This window comes from Meriones unguiculatus, chromosome 16, assembly GCF_030254825.1.
Source record: "Meriones unguiculatus strain TT.TT164.6M chromosome 16, Bangor_MerUng_6.1, whole genome shotgun sequence".
NCBI lineage: Eukaryota > Metazoa > Chordata > Mammalia > Rodentia > Muridae > Meriones > Meriones unguiculatus.
Genome location: NC_083363.1, coordinates 6,881,687 through 6,898,556, shown reverse-complemented (window position 1 = coordinate 6,898,556; position 16,870 = coordinate 6,881,687). Strand labels below are relative to the sequence as shown.

Below are 16,870 nucleotides of genomic sequence, written 5' to 3'. Positions count from 1 at the left end.
TGTCTGAAGAGACCTCAGAAGCCAGGGACATGTGGGGACCTTGCCTGTTCTCCCCGCGGCTTTCCCCAGTCTCCAGCAAGCGCCCAAACCTGCACGCAGGTCTGAGAAAGCTCGAGCCCAAGAGAACATTCTCCACTGTCCCACAGTCCTTCACAGGTGGGGCATTGGGCCATTCCAACCTGTCACCAGGAGCCGCCTTATTTGGACAAGGAGTCTCTCGGGCCTTGTTTAAGCGAGGCAGAGAGAAGCGGAAACTAGAGCCAGGAAGCCTGTGGCTCTGAGGCTGAATCATTAAGCAGAGGAGGAGGGCTGTCAGCTGTCATCCCAGAGGGATGAGCATCACCCCAGTGGGAAGAGGGACCCAGGAACAAAGGGAAGGGTACCAAGGAGGGAAGCTCTAAGCTTCGGAGGAAATGGTTCACTGCATGATGGCACTGGAGAGAAGGAGAAGGCTGGGGACTTGCGGGGAGGGCTGCTGGCTATGTCTGCCTTCAGTGGATGGACAGACAGAAGACACTCTTTCTGAACAAACCCAAGCTCCCTACCCTACAGGTTCGTCAGACAAGAGTTCTGCCACTCGGGGATAAATGTGGTCCTCCAGGGGCCCCGAGTGACATCACCAAGGGAGTGCTAAATGCCCGGGTGCCTGCTCATTACTATACTTATCTAGGCTGGAGTTGGAGTTACTGTCGAGCAAATTGTGCCTTCAGCTGCTTCCACTCCGAGATGGATTCTCACCCCCTGCTGAGCCCCTCTGTGAACAGGAAGCTCCTCAAAGCTGGAGAGGGGTCCCTGAGATGACCACCCGCTGAATGGAAGCCAAATGTGGTGCAAGTTCCCTATGCATAGCTCATGGGGGGAGGGGCACAGCTTAGCTCTCAGCCCCTCATTAACAGACGGAGTGTGTACGAGCATATGGCTAGAAGGCCCCTCACACTTCCCCTGACCCGGCAGGCCGCTGCTTTAGAGTCCTGCTTGTACGCAGCTAGGGCAGGACCAGAGTTTCTTTTCCTAGAAGTCAAACCTACATACATTCGTTTGCTTGTGGATCAATCAATCCTTTCCTCTTTTTCTTTTTTTTCCTGTTTTATCCACTCTTAAGTGCATGTGTATAAGCATGCGTGCATGTGCGTAGAGACCAGACGTAGGGGCTGGGAATCATTCCCCATCACTCTTCCGCCTTATTGAGGCAGGGTCTGTCAGTCAAACCCAGAGATCACAGGCATGGCTGGTCTTGGTCTAGCTAGCTTACACTCAGGATTCCCTCTCTTGGCCTCCCTACGCTAAATTACGGGTGGGCCAACCATGCCCGCCCAGCATTTACATGGCTTCTGAGGCTTCAATCCTTGTTCTTCAAACTTGTATGAAGCCTTCTGACTGCTGAGCCACTCCTCCTAGCCCAACCCTTTCCTCTTTGGACGGGAAATCACTCCCTAACTAGCCAGAGGTGGTCCACAAACCTAGGACCCCCCTGCATCTTTCCCTGCCTGGCTAGAGAAGCCTGCAGGCCTCAGCAGCGGCTCTTCCCCTGACTCGGTCCCCTGTGAGCAGATGCAGTTCTCAGAGGCCAGCTGAGAGGCCAGTCCAGTCATAGAACATGCTGGATGTGTTATTCCCTTACTGTTTCAGTCAAAGGCCACGCTGCGGCATTGAATGTCAAAGGCTTCTCTTCATGTCAAGTAAAGGCCTGAGCACTCATGTCCACATGGATTAAGGGTCCTGTCTGTTTCCGGGGTACATGTAGTGCACTAGCCCCAGTCAAGCATCACTCCCGAGATGAGAGAGTTCTGATCCAGCTGCTTGAGCCTGCGCCGGTCATTTTCAAGGCGCTAGAATCGGTCCCGGGAAGCCTTGGGGGCTGTCAGTCTGGGGGAAATCCTATCCCCAGCTTCCGCCCTAAGGTTGGTCGGTAGCCATGAGAACCTGTCATCACCACCACAGCAGGTAACCACAGTCTGCTGGGGTCTATCGGGCAGGGGTCACCGAATGAGGGGCAGCTAGAACTCCTCCCTCCCCACCACCACCACCACCCCCACCAGGAAGGGAAGGGAGCCGAACACCTAATATGCTATTAGCACCTTTGCAGGCGGGGAACCATTGTGTACTGGGATTAAGCTGACCCCACGTGGAAAGAAACCTGTTTCTATGACCTCAGCACCCCCAGAGGGGGAAAGCAGGGAGGAGCACTTTACTGTTTTAAGGGGGGTAAGGGAGAGGCTGTAGAGACCAGGAGGACTTGCAGGAGCCTCAGAGAGTAAGAAATGTCTATACTGCCTCCAGGCGAGGCTACCTCACAGCAAAGGCCACTCGGCTCCACCCACTCCTTCCTGGGACTGGCGGAGAGGAGAGATAGGTTTAGGAAGTAAAGTGGGTGCTTGCCAGATGACAAACACTCCCAAGGGCAGGACAGTAAGCCCCAGCCAGACTCCCTGTGGAGCCAGACAGTCTGAGGTCATCTGCTAGGAGGCAAGTGTGTGGACCCCTGGGCCTTAGGGGTTGGAGCCGGGAGAACCTGAATACGGCAGGGAAAGCAGGACCACGCCCTCCCTAGGAAGAAGAGTGGCAGAGCCCCGACTAAAACAAGCAAACAAACAAAACCAATGCAAATGAAACAGGGGCCATCAGCGGAGCCTTGGGAGGCTCAGGATTTCTCCCAATCTAAATACCCCAGCCTCAGGTGGAGAAGAAAGAAGCAGGCAAACCTGAAAGCTAGCAGCATTTCCAGCCGCCTGGGGCCCTCTTCCTGTCAGCTCCCGGCAAGCCAGCCCTACTTTCAAGCGCACACACCGCCAGCGCACGCACGGTGACATTCTTTGTCTGTACATGGACATACTGTGTGCACTCGCTCACACTGCAGCCTGTCCCAAACACACGGTGGGCGCAGCCTCTCCTCCACCAGTGTATACACGCTCATCCATCATAGACCTACAAATACCTAAAGCACACGGACTGTGTACAGACAGGCTGGGTCCTGGGATCAGGACCTGCCTGCCCCAGCACGGATAAAGCCCCGCCCACGCCTCAGCCATTTGCATCTCCCTGCAGCTTTCTATTATAGGGAAGTTGTAAGCTTCTGAAAGCGAAGGTGGTCTCTGTCCAAGCTTCTAGGCCTGGTTAGAACAATTCGAAAAAAAATAGTTCTCATGGACCAAATGATACCACAGCACCGATGAGGTCTCTAGAAGACCTTGAAATGCCTCATCAACTTTAACTGGAGGGCTATCCAGCTGTTGCTGGCCTCCACACCCATTTTTCTAACTCCCAGCTCTCCAGGTAGCCAGAGGATGTGCTGGCCTGGGCCTGGGCTTCTGCTCTGTCCCCAGCTCCACATGTTCTGCCAAACAACCCTTTCCACACTGCAAGGCCTCCTGCCGGGAAAGCCCTCCCTTGAGTCAAGAAGTCAGGCCACACGTATGCCCTCAGAATAGACGGTCTCTCGCCAGCTGTTGGTGCAAGGCCAGCATCGTGAACATGCACATACATACCTTACCCTCTGCATGTTGAGGCTCCTGTAGGATCTGACGTGACATGCCAGGGCATGGAGGGTACCCTGGAGAGTGGTGCTGGCTGCTGGCCCGAGTCTCCATGGCAACACCTGCCCTACCCCACCCCTCCACCCCGGCTTCCCTGTCCTGTCCTGCTACACTTGCCTTGCGATAACATCTGGAGAGGGCGCTTTCCCCAGATCTGACACCAAGGTAGGGTTAAACTCTGGATGGCGAAGCCGGGCTCAGTAGTGCACATCTGAAGTCCCAACTGCTCAGGATGTTGAGGAAGGAGGGCAGTAAGTTCGAGGCCTTGCATGGACCATCTTAGGGAGGCCCTGACTCAAAACAGAAAATAGTCAAAAGAAAGGAATGGGGCTGGGGAGGTGGCTGGGTGGAAGAGTGCTTGTCTTGTATGTGTGAAGAAGTAGGTTCAAGACCTATGCTACAAATAAACCAGTGAAATTGAACCCAAGTTCCGAACTTCAAAATGCAGAGGAAGGGGCTAGGAAGGAAGGCCAGGCAGGATTAGGATGACCTCCGACCTGCAGCCACCACACCAGTTAGGTCCTTGTGCATCCATGTACTTAGGCCATGGATAAAGGTTTATGTTGGGACACATGTCAGAGTTGAGGGACACCAGAACCATGCTCCACTGAAGCACAATTACAGCTGAAGCAACACTGGGCCTCATCGTGCTCCCTGAGAATTTACACAGTGAGGTTTTCCCAGAAGAAACTGTCAGCCTCGCTGCCTACTGCTCTCCTCTCAGCAGCCACGGGCGGCTGGAGCCACCCAGGTGAGCTGTGCGTGAGCCGTGCCTGTGATGGGGACAGCTTGAGGGGCAGCTTCCTGGTTTCAACAACCTGCGTCAGGATGGGGGTTACCGCCTGGGCCACCCTTCCCCTGCTGTTCCAAGTGAGGCCTACCTACACAGTGAGAACCTTCTGAGATAGCAGGAGCGTCCCCTCCGAAGGCCTGCTCACCCTGGGGGCTCTGTGTGGCCACTGGAGGAGCTCAGGCTCCACGGTGGACTCAGCATCTCCCACTTCCTCTTAATGGAATCCTATTCTTCCACAGGACCAACTTTACCTCTTCAGCCTGTGGCTCTGGGCCTACCTTCCATGACAGAGCCCTTCTGTCTGTCTTCTCATAGCCTCATATTCCCTCAGCTGTCCATCTGGTCACAGTCTCCCAAACATGTCTTGGCTAACTCAACCCAGCCTGCCCCATTCTTAGAACCAGTCTTCTGCCCCCCAAGAAGCACATGGATTTGACAGGGTGACTGGCCATGCTCCCAACCTTGCTTACACACCATGAGACCTGGGACAGCCCCATGTGTCGCTATGGGCCACGCTTTCTCCTCTTAACTTGGAGACAAGGGTACCTACTTAGTGCCTGGCAAGTAAGTGGGAGGATTATAAAGTACCTTATGTATGTCTGGGCCCCACAGATTCCTGTCATCATCCGCACCTTCACCCACAGCAGACCATTTCCTCCCGGCCAAGGGGCCACTACACCCATCTACCCCCTTTGTGTCCACCTCACTCTCCCTAGAGTGTCAACCTAGTAATAGTAAGCCACATTGATCAGCCAGGTCATAACCTAACATCCCACCCCCAGAAAAAGGCAAGAGTAAGGTCGGGGAGCTGTGTTTGGGGTTGGGTAAGTCAAAGCACTCAAGGTGGCCTGAAAGAAAGAAAGAAAGGAAGAAAAAAAAAGAAAGGAGGAGGGGAGGGGAGGGGAGAGGAGGGGAGGGGAGGAGAGGAGAGGAGGGGAGAGAGGAAAGAGGAAAGGAAGGAAGGACAGCTTGTGTTGGGACTCACTATTGCCTTATGTCCCCATCCCTCCTCTTATGGCTGAAAACATATCTGAGTTACCTCTGTCATCAAGTTTTTCACACACCCTATGTCTATTCTTGATCCAACCCTGGGCTCATTCATGCTCATTCCTGGGCTGGCCTTCAGTTACACAGTAGGAAAAGGCATAATCGCAAGGAAGACAAAAATAGCTGGTAGTGTCCAAAGCTTGGGGACAGTGCCTAAAGATGGTCATGTTTGCAGAACCATGAAAGTGACACTGATGAAGGTTTGCACTAACAGTGTTACCCAAGCACTGAGCTGTAACAGCTAATGAGCGGCTGCAGGGAGAGTCATAGCTGGGCTGAAGAGCTCTCCTCAGGCTGCTCTCGGCCAGTTCTCCCTGGGATGCCCCTGAGCCATCTTTAGACCATTTTTTCATGATCCAGTGAGCTAGAGTGAACACCGTGGCTGCCAGACCTGGGAGCCTGAGCCTCCTCTCAGGCAGAAAGAAAAGTGAGTCCAGCAAGACACTTGGGCATCTCAGGAAAGCACTGTAACACACAGGGGCTAGGGAGCCAGCAAAGCCATTAAGAGGTTTGCATGCACGTGTGGAGACCTGAGTTCGAGCCCTAAAACCCCCACCAAAAACAAAAGTGCAGTGGTGTGTCATTACAAATTGAGCTCTGGGGAAATCTCGAGACAGATACCTGGAGAGCCAGGCAGCCAGCCAGTGGGCAAGCAGGCCAGTGAAAGACATAGGATGTCTTACAAAGAAAGTGGGTGGCCTATGAGGAAAGACACTCAAAGTTAATCTCTGGCCTCTGTGTTCACACACACACACACACACACACACACACACACACACACACACGGCAGGTCAATAGGTATCAAGGTTTATGCTGGTCCTAGAAAAGTGACTTCAACAGACTTTACCCCAAGTTGGCAGGGCAGTGAAGTTTATCTCAGGTGCCATTAACGTGTCTGACCAGAAGCCACCAGCTCTCCATCTTTAGTTCCTCTCCTGTCTCAGACCTACAAAGTCTCCTTTAGCCTCCACTGCCTAGAGGGTCACTTGTGCACAAATGCATCACCGCATTTAATTCTTTTTTTTTGCTACAGGGACACGGTCAGTACACTGACCCCAGAGAGGAAAAATGCTGAAATGAGTCTCCCCAGGTACTCACCAAGTACACAGGAAAGCCAGAACTTAGCATCACAGAGAAGCAAAGCCCATGATCTGCCTTCTACGGCAAGTTGGTCACCTCTGTGAGACACGAGGAGGGGCCAGCTGAATGCACTTGCTGCTGAGGGAAGGCTGCAGCAGGGTCTCGGGGGAAATGGCCAGAAAGTTAAAGAATTCCTGAGAAACTTTCAGGACTCCAGAGGCCTCTCCCTGAGGTTATAAAAGCAGTGAGCGCCTGCTGGGGGAGGGAGGGATCTGGACTCTTAGGTGGAGCTGTCCCTAAGTTGTGTAGGAAGCTTCAGAGAGGCAGCTTCTGTGACTGGCCACACAGGATGGGTGAACATTCAACGATGCTCTTGTCCTTCACATATATTCCTATCACTAACCCCAACAAACCCACAGTTTCACCAAGCCAGACTCGTGTGCAGTCATGGGTTTGTTCTGTTTGTTGGTGCCCTATCTGAAGCATCTTAGCTTTAGCTGTCTGTCAACCTGACACAACCCAGAGCCATCTGAGAAGGGAGGCCCAGTTGAGGGACCGCCCGCATCAGACTGGTCCGTGAGTGTATCTGCGGGAACTGACTGGCTGATTGACGCTGGAAGGTCCCGACCACTGTGGGTGGTTCCATTCCCTAGGCAGGAGGATGAACCTGAAAACAATCAACCAAGCAGTGTTCTATGACCTGGAAGTGTAAGCCAAACAACACTTTCCTCTCTTAAGCTGCTTTTTTTTTTGGGGGGGGGGAGGTGTTTTACCACAGCCACAGGAAGAGAACTAGAACACAAGGTGAATAATGTTTGATCATGTCTCTCCAGGAAAACTCACGCAACAACCAGCCTGTCTGAGACACATATGTAGCCTCCTCGTAGGCTTCAACCTTTCCTGACAGCAGGCTCCAACCCTGTCCCACACATCACTTTTACTGAATTTTTTTATTCTCCTGTTTGTTTTTTTTTCCTCTTTTAACTGCCGACTATATTCATCCTTAAAGAGTTTGAGACATGTTTGCACGTTTCTGGAATGTATATAAATGCTGCAGTATAGTCTGTCCTACGGGTGGTTTTCTCCCTTGGTACTTTTTGTTGTTGTTGTTCAAGAGACTAGGTTTTACTTCTTCACAAAATTCCATACTATCCCATGGTGAGCGTATCTGCGGCTTGCTAACTAACCCTTCTTTCTAGTGTTGATGCGTGGTGGTCAACACGGGCGGTGTTGACCTCAGACTGTGGCAATTCATCACCTGCAGTGTTTGTTGGACATTGTCAGGTCACTCATCGTGGACCTCAAACCAGGAGAGTCACCACAACAAAGAGCCCCATCTGCCTGTCCCCTGGTGGTGGCACCATTTCTCCTGCCTGGGACGCACGGCCCACTTCCGGCTGATGCTGGAGGCCGCCTGCCATCCGGGTCCAGCGTGTGATATGCTGTGCCTCAACATTTCTGCACCTGCTATGTGGACGTCTTCACCAAAGGTCATAAGTACCGCATAGCAGACTTCTGCAGCACTTGATGAACTTAAAGGCCAAAGGGTAATGTTACTTGTAACTTATGACAGTCATAGATTCCGACATTGTGGAAAGACACGAATGTGTCCACCTATGCTCCTGACGCTGAGGTCACAGCAATTTGTAACCTACAAAACAGGCATGATGGACAAGGGCTTTTCCTAGTGTCAAGAAATGTTCACAACATAAACATGGCCGAGCAGGCATAGACACACGTGTGTCACTGTACCTTAAGATGACATTTCTCACTATCTTCAGGGCAAAATTATAAAGCAGGCGAAATGCTCAGGGAGCTGTTTTTCAGTCCCTTGCTTCAGTGAATTGAAACTGTTACTGTGAATCAACCTCGCTCTCCCTCTCTCTCCTCCGCCTTCTCTCTCTGCCCCGGAGCAGAGCTGTTCTGGTTATTGTTTGTGCACATGGACTGAGATTGTTTTATGAAATATTTATTAACAAGTAAATTACCAGAGCAGCCTAGCCGCTCTGCCAGTCAGTGTCTCTCAGAATTGAAACGCCTCAAGAATAATTCCTTTTGGAGCTATTCTAGACCCACTGAAGACTGATGCTGCTTCCCACAAACACCCTCTGTAGGAGTCCTCCGATTCCGTTCTCTGAAGTGTCTGCATGGTTGATTCACAAAGCCAGAGTCCCTGCCTTTAGAATGTGAAAGAACTACCTCCCCGGCCATGCCGCCACCACGTTGACATAAACTCGGGAGTAGTGTCCCCTTCCACTTCCTCTTTGCATCAGCCATCCACAGCTGCCCAGGGGACACAGATCTTCACCAACTTTGAAGCCATCTCAAGAAGAGGCAGATGGGGTTGTGTATTATTGTTGAACCAGCTTCATCCTGGCCCTTCCATCCTCATACCTCCGCCACATTTCCCTGCGAAGACAGTCTCCAGAAAGGGTAGGTGTCAGGAATAGCTAGAGAAATGCATGTGAGATGCTAGGTTGCTAGGATGGAACAATGACCTTCCTGTCCTCATCTCTGCTCCGTCCTCTGGCTCTGGTGGGGCTCCCACGTGCATATCCAGGCTCTGAGCCTGCAAGTTCCCTTCTCACGAATGACGTGCCAGCTTCAGTCTTGTTTCTGCTGTTCCCTGCCCTGTCTTCCTCCTGTCCTCACAGTTGGCCAGGGAAGCTACCTGGCCTGTGTCTCATTGCAAGTACCACGAGCCAGCCACCCACACACAGAAGGCCAGGTTGGCCCAGGAGGCTTCCTTGAGGCAGCCTCTGGAGCACAAGGGGTTAGGACTCTCCTTTCCCCCTGTTGTTTCCTTGTAGATTTAACTGAGGAGACTGCTCTCCAGGTCCTTAAGCATCTGCGTAACTGCACCCCTCAATCCATCTGTCACCTTATGGACCGATAGGTGAGTCTGTTCACAGAGTTTGCTAAGCAAACTGTTTTTTGTTTTTGTTTTGCTTTGTTTTTTCCCTCCGTTGGTTAGTTAATCTGTTATCGCTCAGAGGTTCTGTGATGCAGGCATTTCTTTCATTTCGCCCACTCCCTGGTACAGAACACAGATTCCCCAGGGGGCCTGGGGTTGCACCAAGGTACACAGGATCCATCAAACTGTCACCTTCCCTCCAGATACCTGGCACCTGTTTGGGGCCTTGAGGACAGCTCTGGGCCAGTGACTGAGGACTGTCGTTGCCAGACACGGGATGCTCACACCGCTGTTTCTCCCCCACCCCTCTGAATCTGACTCTGGCAGGTCACCCCCCTGCCACCTCCATCAGGCCCCTCTGCTGGTTCTGCATGTGGAAAAGCTTCCCCAATGCAAAGGTCACCCCAGAGCCTCAGGTGGGTGTTTTCCATGCTTGTCTTGGTAGGGACATGAGTTGTTTGGAAACCACCCTAGCCCTCCATCAGCAGGAGTAGGAAGAAGCCTCCACTGTCCCTTCCCCCTGCACACTAGGACCAGTGTGGCCATATTCAGGCTCCAGGTGCAATCTTTAAAGTTTCGGGGATTATGATCCTTATACATTAGAATCTGCCGATACTTAAATGAGGAAAAACTGAAGTTTGCTGCCCAGGAGTGAGAACTGCAAAGTTAGACAATATGGAAATCAGGCTGCAGGAGACTTAGAAAACCAAGCCTCCGGGGCTATGCTGCAGCATTTTTACTGGCACAGCGCTGGCTGCACTATCTGCAGGTTTTAGTCTGGGTTTTATTTTTCTTCTGTGCTAGGCACTGAACTCAGGGCCTGTGCCTCCTAGAGATGCGCTCTGCCACTGGCCACCCCAGCTCTGCCCATTGCTTATCTGGCCCACAGAGGACTATGGGCATGTCTTCTGTAGTCTATCCTGCTATGTTATATGTAATCAAGTTCTGAGCAGCTGGCTCAGTGGGGCTCAGTGGGACTGGGCTGAAACCAGCGAGATCCCGATGCCATGTAATCAATGCCTGCCAGCCCCTGCCTGCACCCCATGACACATTCCCACCCTGGGGACGCCTGAGGCCCTGCAAACGGGCTTGTCACTTCCAGTGACAGAGGGTGAGCTTTCTTCCAGCCAAAGATAAAGAGGGTTTACAGATGAACACAAAAAAACTCCCAGCCAGAATGGTCCTTCTTTAGACTTCCCTCCTTCCCCCTCCGACAGGACAGGGCCTTGGGATTCTGGGACAGATAAATCTTCACTACTCACGGGACATCCTCTCTGGCGGTCCTCAGTGCTGACTGGCAGGCAGGCAAGGAGATCAGAGGCACCTCCTCTGGGGTTTCAGCAACATGCCTCCCAAACCAGTACATGGGACTCCATCTCACCCGCCCACCCACTAAAGGACAGCGTAGCAGCTTATTCAAGGCCACAAGGGGGCTAGTTAGAATGCGTCCCTGGGGTCAGAGAGACAGAAAAAAAAAATCTGCACTCGCTTAAATAATATTACCAGGAACTGCTGAACCCAGGCATCTTGGTCCCACACTCAGCACCCAAGTCTGCTGTCCCTAGAAGATGCCCTGGGGGAAATCTCCTCAGCCCAGACCCCCGGGGAAGGAAAGGAGCTGAGCAGCGACTTGGGTTCACAGTGGAGAGAACATTGGGCCCTCCCTCCCCTCCCTCCCTGGGAGGGCAGCTTCTGTAATTCCCTCTCATCTCCCAGTGCTTTCCAGGGCAGGATGAGCCGCTAACATTCAGCTAACATTCAGGGGCTGCCTGGACCACTGTGAGCAAGACTCTGTCGTTGTCACCATCGTCATTCCCCCCAACACCCCAATTCTCGGGAAATGATGAACAGGAACACTTCCTGGTCCTGCTTTTCTAAGGAAGGAGCGTAGCTCCCAAGCGGCCATGCACTCTTCACTGATCTGCACGAGCAGTTCTCCAGACGCAGCTTCCCACCTACAGGGATCCACAACTGACTCCAGAGAGGTGGGAATTCCCACTACCAAGTGTTCCATAACTCAGAAGCACTGGAATAGCACAGAGTCAACTGCGTTCCAAGCCCTCGAGACCACACCAGCCAAAGACACGCACAGCTTTGTGGGTCACTGCCCCCGTCCTGTCCACTCTGAAGGGCTATGGGTGTGGGACTGTGAAGCCAAGTGAATGAGCCCCCGGGAGCCACGAATCCTCCCCAAAGGGAGAAGTCACACTCTCCATCTATTACCATCCATGCTGCTTAGTTAGCTTCAGCATGTCATTCCAGGGTCAAGTTCTATCTAGACGGGCCTAGCCTCAGTCCACGGCCTCGTGCAGCCCAGGATAGCTTTGCAGACAGCCCAACACAAAACTGTAAGCTTAGTTAGAGCTAGAGCGTTCTAAACTTTTGGGGAAGTTTTATGACTTGATTGTGGAAAACTCATGCAGGAACTCTACAGGTGACGATGCCAAAAGGTTGGACACAGGTGCCTGAGAGGTGCTTCGGCTTCTTCTCCTAGGCAGGTGCATGGAGCAAGCATGGTGCTATGGCACCAATTTCCCAGGGAATACACGGGCGTCTGGGTCTGTCCTCCCCACGGAACATGCCCTGGTCCACCACCGCCCCGCTTCGCTGATGTCCTGAGGGCCAGAAGGGATCTATTGTACCTCAATGTCTTGATCCATGGGTGATGGGAGCTGGTAGGTAAGCCTGGTGCTCCATCCCCACCCCGAGGGGCAGTTGTTCTATCCGTGCGCAATGCTCTCACCACATACCTACGAATTTAAGGTTTTCAGAAATCCATATACTCCTTGGCAGGCCTAAAGAGTGCTGGGCTAATGGCTGTGGACACCCACACCAGCCAAATTCCTCCTGAGCCTGCCCACAGCCTGATGCCCTCTTATACCTGAGCCCCTGCACCCTCAGTGCTGTGGGCGGAGCTGAAGGTCACTCTGGCCAAGTGTGAGTAAGTGTGGAATGTTCTGGTCTTGGTTGTTTGTTGTCCCGAATCATGGCTTTGCAGGTGTCACCTGGGAAGACCTGCTGGGGCCCTCCACCCCTTGAAACATCCCAAGCTCGCCAAACTTGTCTCCGGGTTCACTGCTTCCTCCTCTCCGAGAGCCACTGTCCATAGGCAGCAAGCACATGAGCGTTCAAGGTCACTGGGTAGCCGTGACCCTTGGTGGCCACTGACTGTTAGATATGACCTCCAGGGTCCAACAGGAGAAACTTGGGAGTCAAGTCATGCTGGGCTTTGCCTGTCGTTAACAGGGTCTCAGGACTTCACGCTGTGGTCTCTTCTTTGATAGGATGAAAATGGTGCCTTACAGCCTGGCTGGCATCCTAGCCTGAGCCAACACTGCACCACCATTCTCCGCTGCCTCTCCTACATAACCCAGCTCCCCTCACAGCCCGTGATGAGCACACACAGGGCTCTCAGCACCAGGAGAGGGCACCAGCAACTGCCAAGACCTGGTGCAGAGCTGATGAGGTGCCATCGCCACACACCCCTTCTCAGGGTCTAATTTGAGGGAGGAGGCGATGGAAGCCTGAACATCATCAGACACAGCCAAATCGCCAGAGGAGCCTTCTAGAACAGCTCATGTCCTGTTCCTTGACTCTGAAGATACCATTTAGCCAAGGTTCTTTATCTGAGTGCCATGAACCTCTGCCTGTGGGAGCTACATGGGGGGCTGGCCAGGCTGGAGGCTGTTCTGTGCCAACAAGGGAGGCCACTCTTGAAGTCCATATTACATGCAGACGTGTGGAGGTAGGATCAGGGTAGGCATCTCTCCAGGCCTTGTGAGGTAGCAGCCCAGATTATTTAAGGCTCTACCACACACAGACCTGTGCCCCTGATCAGGCCTTGGACACATCTCTTTGTCCCAAGGCAGTAGTGAGTCTCAGAGAACAGACACAGGAGGGCTTTGAGAACACACAGCCCTGGAAAGGCTGAGCCGGGATCTGCCAACAGCCATGCTTGCTGACTTGTAAAACCTGGTTATCACAGCACACTTTCTTTCAGGATGATGAAAGGGCTTTTAATCCACTTTATTGGTTCATTATTATCATTAGTCTCTGATGTCACCCACAATGCTGTTTATTCAGTTCTGCCTGTGTGACACAAACATTTCCTGGGTGGCAAGCTCTTTGACCTAGTAATGTTGCTGTTATGACTCCCAACTTTACAGAGAGGTTAAAGACTCACACAGTGTCCTGTTGCTGAGGCGAGGTGTGAGTTTTACGCCTACGCTCACAAGAACTTGAGTCCTTACTTTGGCCATTTCCTTGACCAGAATGGTGTTAAGACTTGGAATCATTTTATTAAGAAAAGAGACAGTGAAATGGAATTCAGACTAAGCTCGGAGGGTAGCTTAGTTTATTTTAGCCTTTTTTACTTTTGGAGAAAGAGAAATACATTTTCTGTAACTATGTAAGATTATGGCACTTACTGTAAATAAACACAAACCCAAGAGCAACACTCATGCACGCGCACGACCTGGCCTCGGGCGTTGAGGCTGCTTCTCTGCCAGCTCTGGCGCTGCCCCCATTGTGGCTGCCGGTCAGAGCAGTGGGTACAGCTTTCTCATGTTCACTCATGAAGATCCAGCCACAAGACAAAAATACACGGGCCCTGACAGTCTCACATCCTCCCAGGATGACCTACATTAACCTCTCTCGGGAGGCAGGTCCTGCAGTGTACTGTTGCCTACCCAGCTCTGTTTCAATGGTGGAAATTTCCACCCAGCCAAATATAAATAGTCTCCAAGATGCAAAAACTCATCATCCGAATGACCTGAAAGTTCTCAGAGGGCCTCTCAGGTGTGACATAGCTATGACCTGTCCTGTGCGGGGCAGTGCCGGGTCCTAGGTAAGACACGTTTATCAACAGCTCTGAGATGAAGGCTGATTCAGTTCTGGTTTTGTCACCAGGAGGACACAAGTGTAAGTAAGTCTTAGGAAAGTGGCAGTGAATCTCTGAGAGGAACACGACGGGAGTTGTTGAGGCCAGGCACCCATCCGAGGTGGTCCTGAAAAATGCTCAGCCACCTGCCCCCAATGTGCTGATTAAGGAGACAAAATAATAGTAAACACTGGGGGGAAAATGTAATGGAGTCACATTGGGAAAACAAATAAAGAGGTGCAGTAAACGACCCCCTCCCCCAAGTCCACCTTCAGGGCACTGATTTGAGGCTCAGGTTAAAGTAGAGGGAAGAGCAGTCTGGGTCAAAATGTCTGCCTACCCACCATGGACCCATCATTGCCTGGGCTCTGGGCTCTCCTGTCAGGTGGTCTGTGGGAAATCTAGCCCTGGGAGTGGAGGGGAGAGAGACAAGTTCCTCTTTGGCTTTTCCTTCTCCCAGCCTGAGATTCCTGGGGAAATTCCAGTGTCTTGGGGACCACTTTTAAAAGTCTGGTGGCTGTAGGGAAGGGCTCAAGTTCTCCAGGAAGCTCCCTGGGTCTACTCCGGGAACAGAGCTCAGAGTCCTGTGTAGTTCAAGGCCCTAAGCACCAGCACCTCTACCCTCACAAGACAGAGCTAAGGACACTTCCAGATGGGGTTGCTGGGCATCCGGAGACGTTAACAACACATGTGTCCGTGTCTTCTGCAGACAGATGTTACGAAGATGCAACTCCTGAAGTTCAGCTATCACAAACGCACACTTCCTTCTTTCGGGGAGAGGTTTCCGCCCACCTCCCTGACAGCCACCCTTCCCCTAGCCCCCGGAAACAGAAGGGGTTCACTGTGTCACTGGTAATCTCCACCACCAATCTCTAGCTTGCTTCAGTCTGCTGTCAGCTCAGAGAATTTACACTTTGCTCTGGCAAAATGTTAACACAACGAACACAAAACGAGGTAGAGAAGCAAGCCGTGAAAACACGAGCCGGGGAAGTCACCCGTCCCGAGGGGGCTCCTTGCATTAGGGAAGGGGCCCTAGAGGTTGATCGGATCGTATGTACGACTGTGCTCAGCGCTTCACAAAGGTGGCTAAATTAAGCCCAAAGGAACTATCAGGGCAGCGTCTCAAGAAGGCCCTGGTCTCCAGGGCCGGCATGCCATGCTACCTCCTGTTCCACACTGACCTGGGCCTTCCAGTTACCCAAATGGGAGAAATCGTGCTTTCCTGACATCTGTGAGCACACAGACACAGCCACTGATGCTACTCCTGGGGTTCAGCTATTGTTCATTCCCTGCCGTGCCCAGGATGGAAGTGACTCAGCTAGGGCAGGGAAGCCCTCTGGATTCCAGTTGGCTTAGTAGAGCCCCCCCCCCCGCCCCCCCCCCACACACACACACACGGGCCTCAAAGGGAAATTCCAAGGTTTGGGAACCTGCCCTGGTCCTTTTCCAGGGCTGGTCATGAAGAGCTTCCCTTCCCTTGTTCTGAACTTGAAGCAAATAAGACCATTTCCGAGACCAGCAGTGTCTCTCGGAAGACAGTGTTGACCTGGAGCTATAAGCCTTAAACAACAGTTTGGAAGCAGCTTCCCGTCTCCTCCCACCCCCCACGGTCTGATCAAAAGGCACACAGAAAGGGCTGCAGCATTCCGGTATCTGCTGTGCTATCCCCACCCCGCCACATGTCCCCCAGTGAAGCTGAAACAGGAAACAACCCTGGGTAGATTCATCCAGTAACACGTCCTGCTTCCGCGTCTTCCTGTTGGAAGAGCTCTCAGTTCTGGGTGCCTTTTCGACCTGGGGTGGAGTATGTGACCAGGGGCTTTGCACTTTGCAGGAAGGCGGAGCACAGGACCACTTGAGCCCCCTAGAGCAGCAACATCCTTCTCTTAGCAACAGCGCCCGGCACGAGCAGCCAATCGCGCAGCTCCCCGTTGCCGCCGGCTGGAGGTTACTAGCGAGCATTGACCGACAGTAACCCCAGCGCAGGCGGCGGCAGCGGCGGCAGGCAGGCAGGCAGGCACACACTGCGCCTGCGCAGCGCCATTCACCTGCCCCGCCCGCACCTGCACTCCAGAGGAGGCAGCTCCTTGCTGTGCCTCCTTCCCAGTCATTGAGAATTCAGTTTCCTGAGAGCTTGAAAATCCTACCGGCAGCCTCCACCGAGCCTGCAGCCAGGGTTACCTGGGAGTCATGGAACCAGTGTATCCTGGCCTTCTGTAGGATGTGCGCAGAATCCCAGGAGAGGAGGGGTGTTCTCAGCAATAAAAACCCGCGATGGGGCTGTCGCTTGGCCAGTGCCTCCAATTCTGGGCCATGTAGATGACAGTTGGCTGGAATGAACTATTCTCTCATTCATATTCATAATGTTCATATTCACGTGTTCTCTCTCTCTCTCTCTCTCTCTCTCTCTCTCTCTCTCAGGGTAAACACGTATAGCTCCATCTTAGAGAGTGAGCAGAGGTCCAATGTGCCCAGCAGGCAATGGTGGGGTTCTGGACTCTGGACAGGGGCCAAAGGCGCCTCCTGCCCAAGCAAGCCTGAAAGATTTTTGTCCCCAGGACCTCCATTTAGAAGAGGCAAAAGGTCTTCAAGTGGACACCTGCAGTGTTTATCTCCTGAGCAAG

At 52.7% G+C, this 16,870-nt stretch overlaps 1 protein-coding gene across 4 annotated transcripts in view; it reads right to left on the bottom strand.

The window, feature by feature from the left end:
* The window catches only part of Abcg1 (ATP binding cassette subfamily G member 1), a 56,019-nt gene that overhangs the window by 24,762 nt on the left and 14,387 nt on the right, over positions 1 to 16,870 (bottom strand). The window lies entirely within an intron of this gene.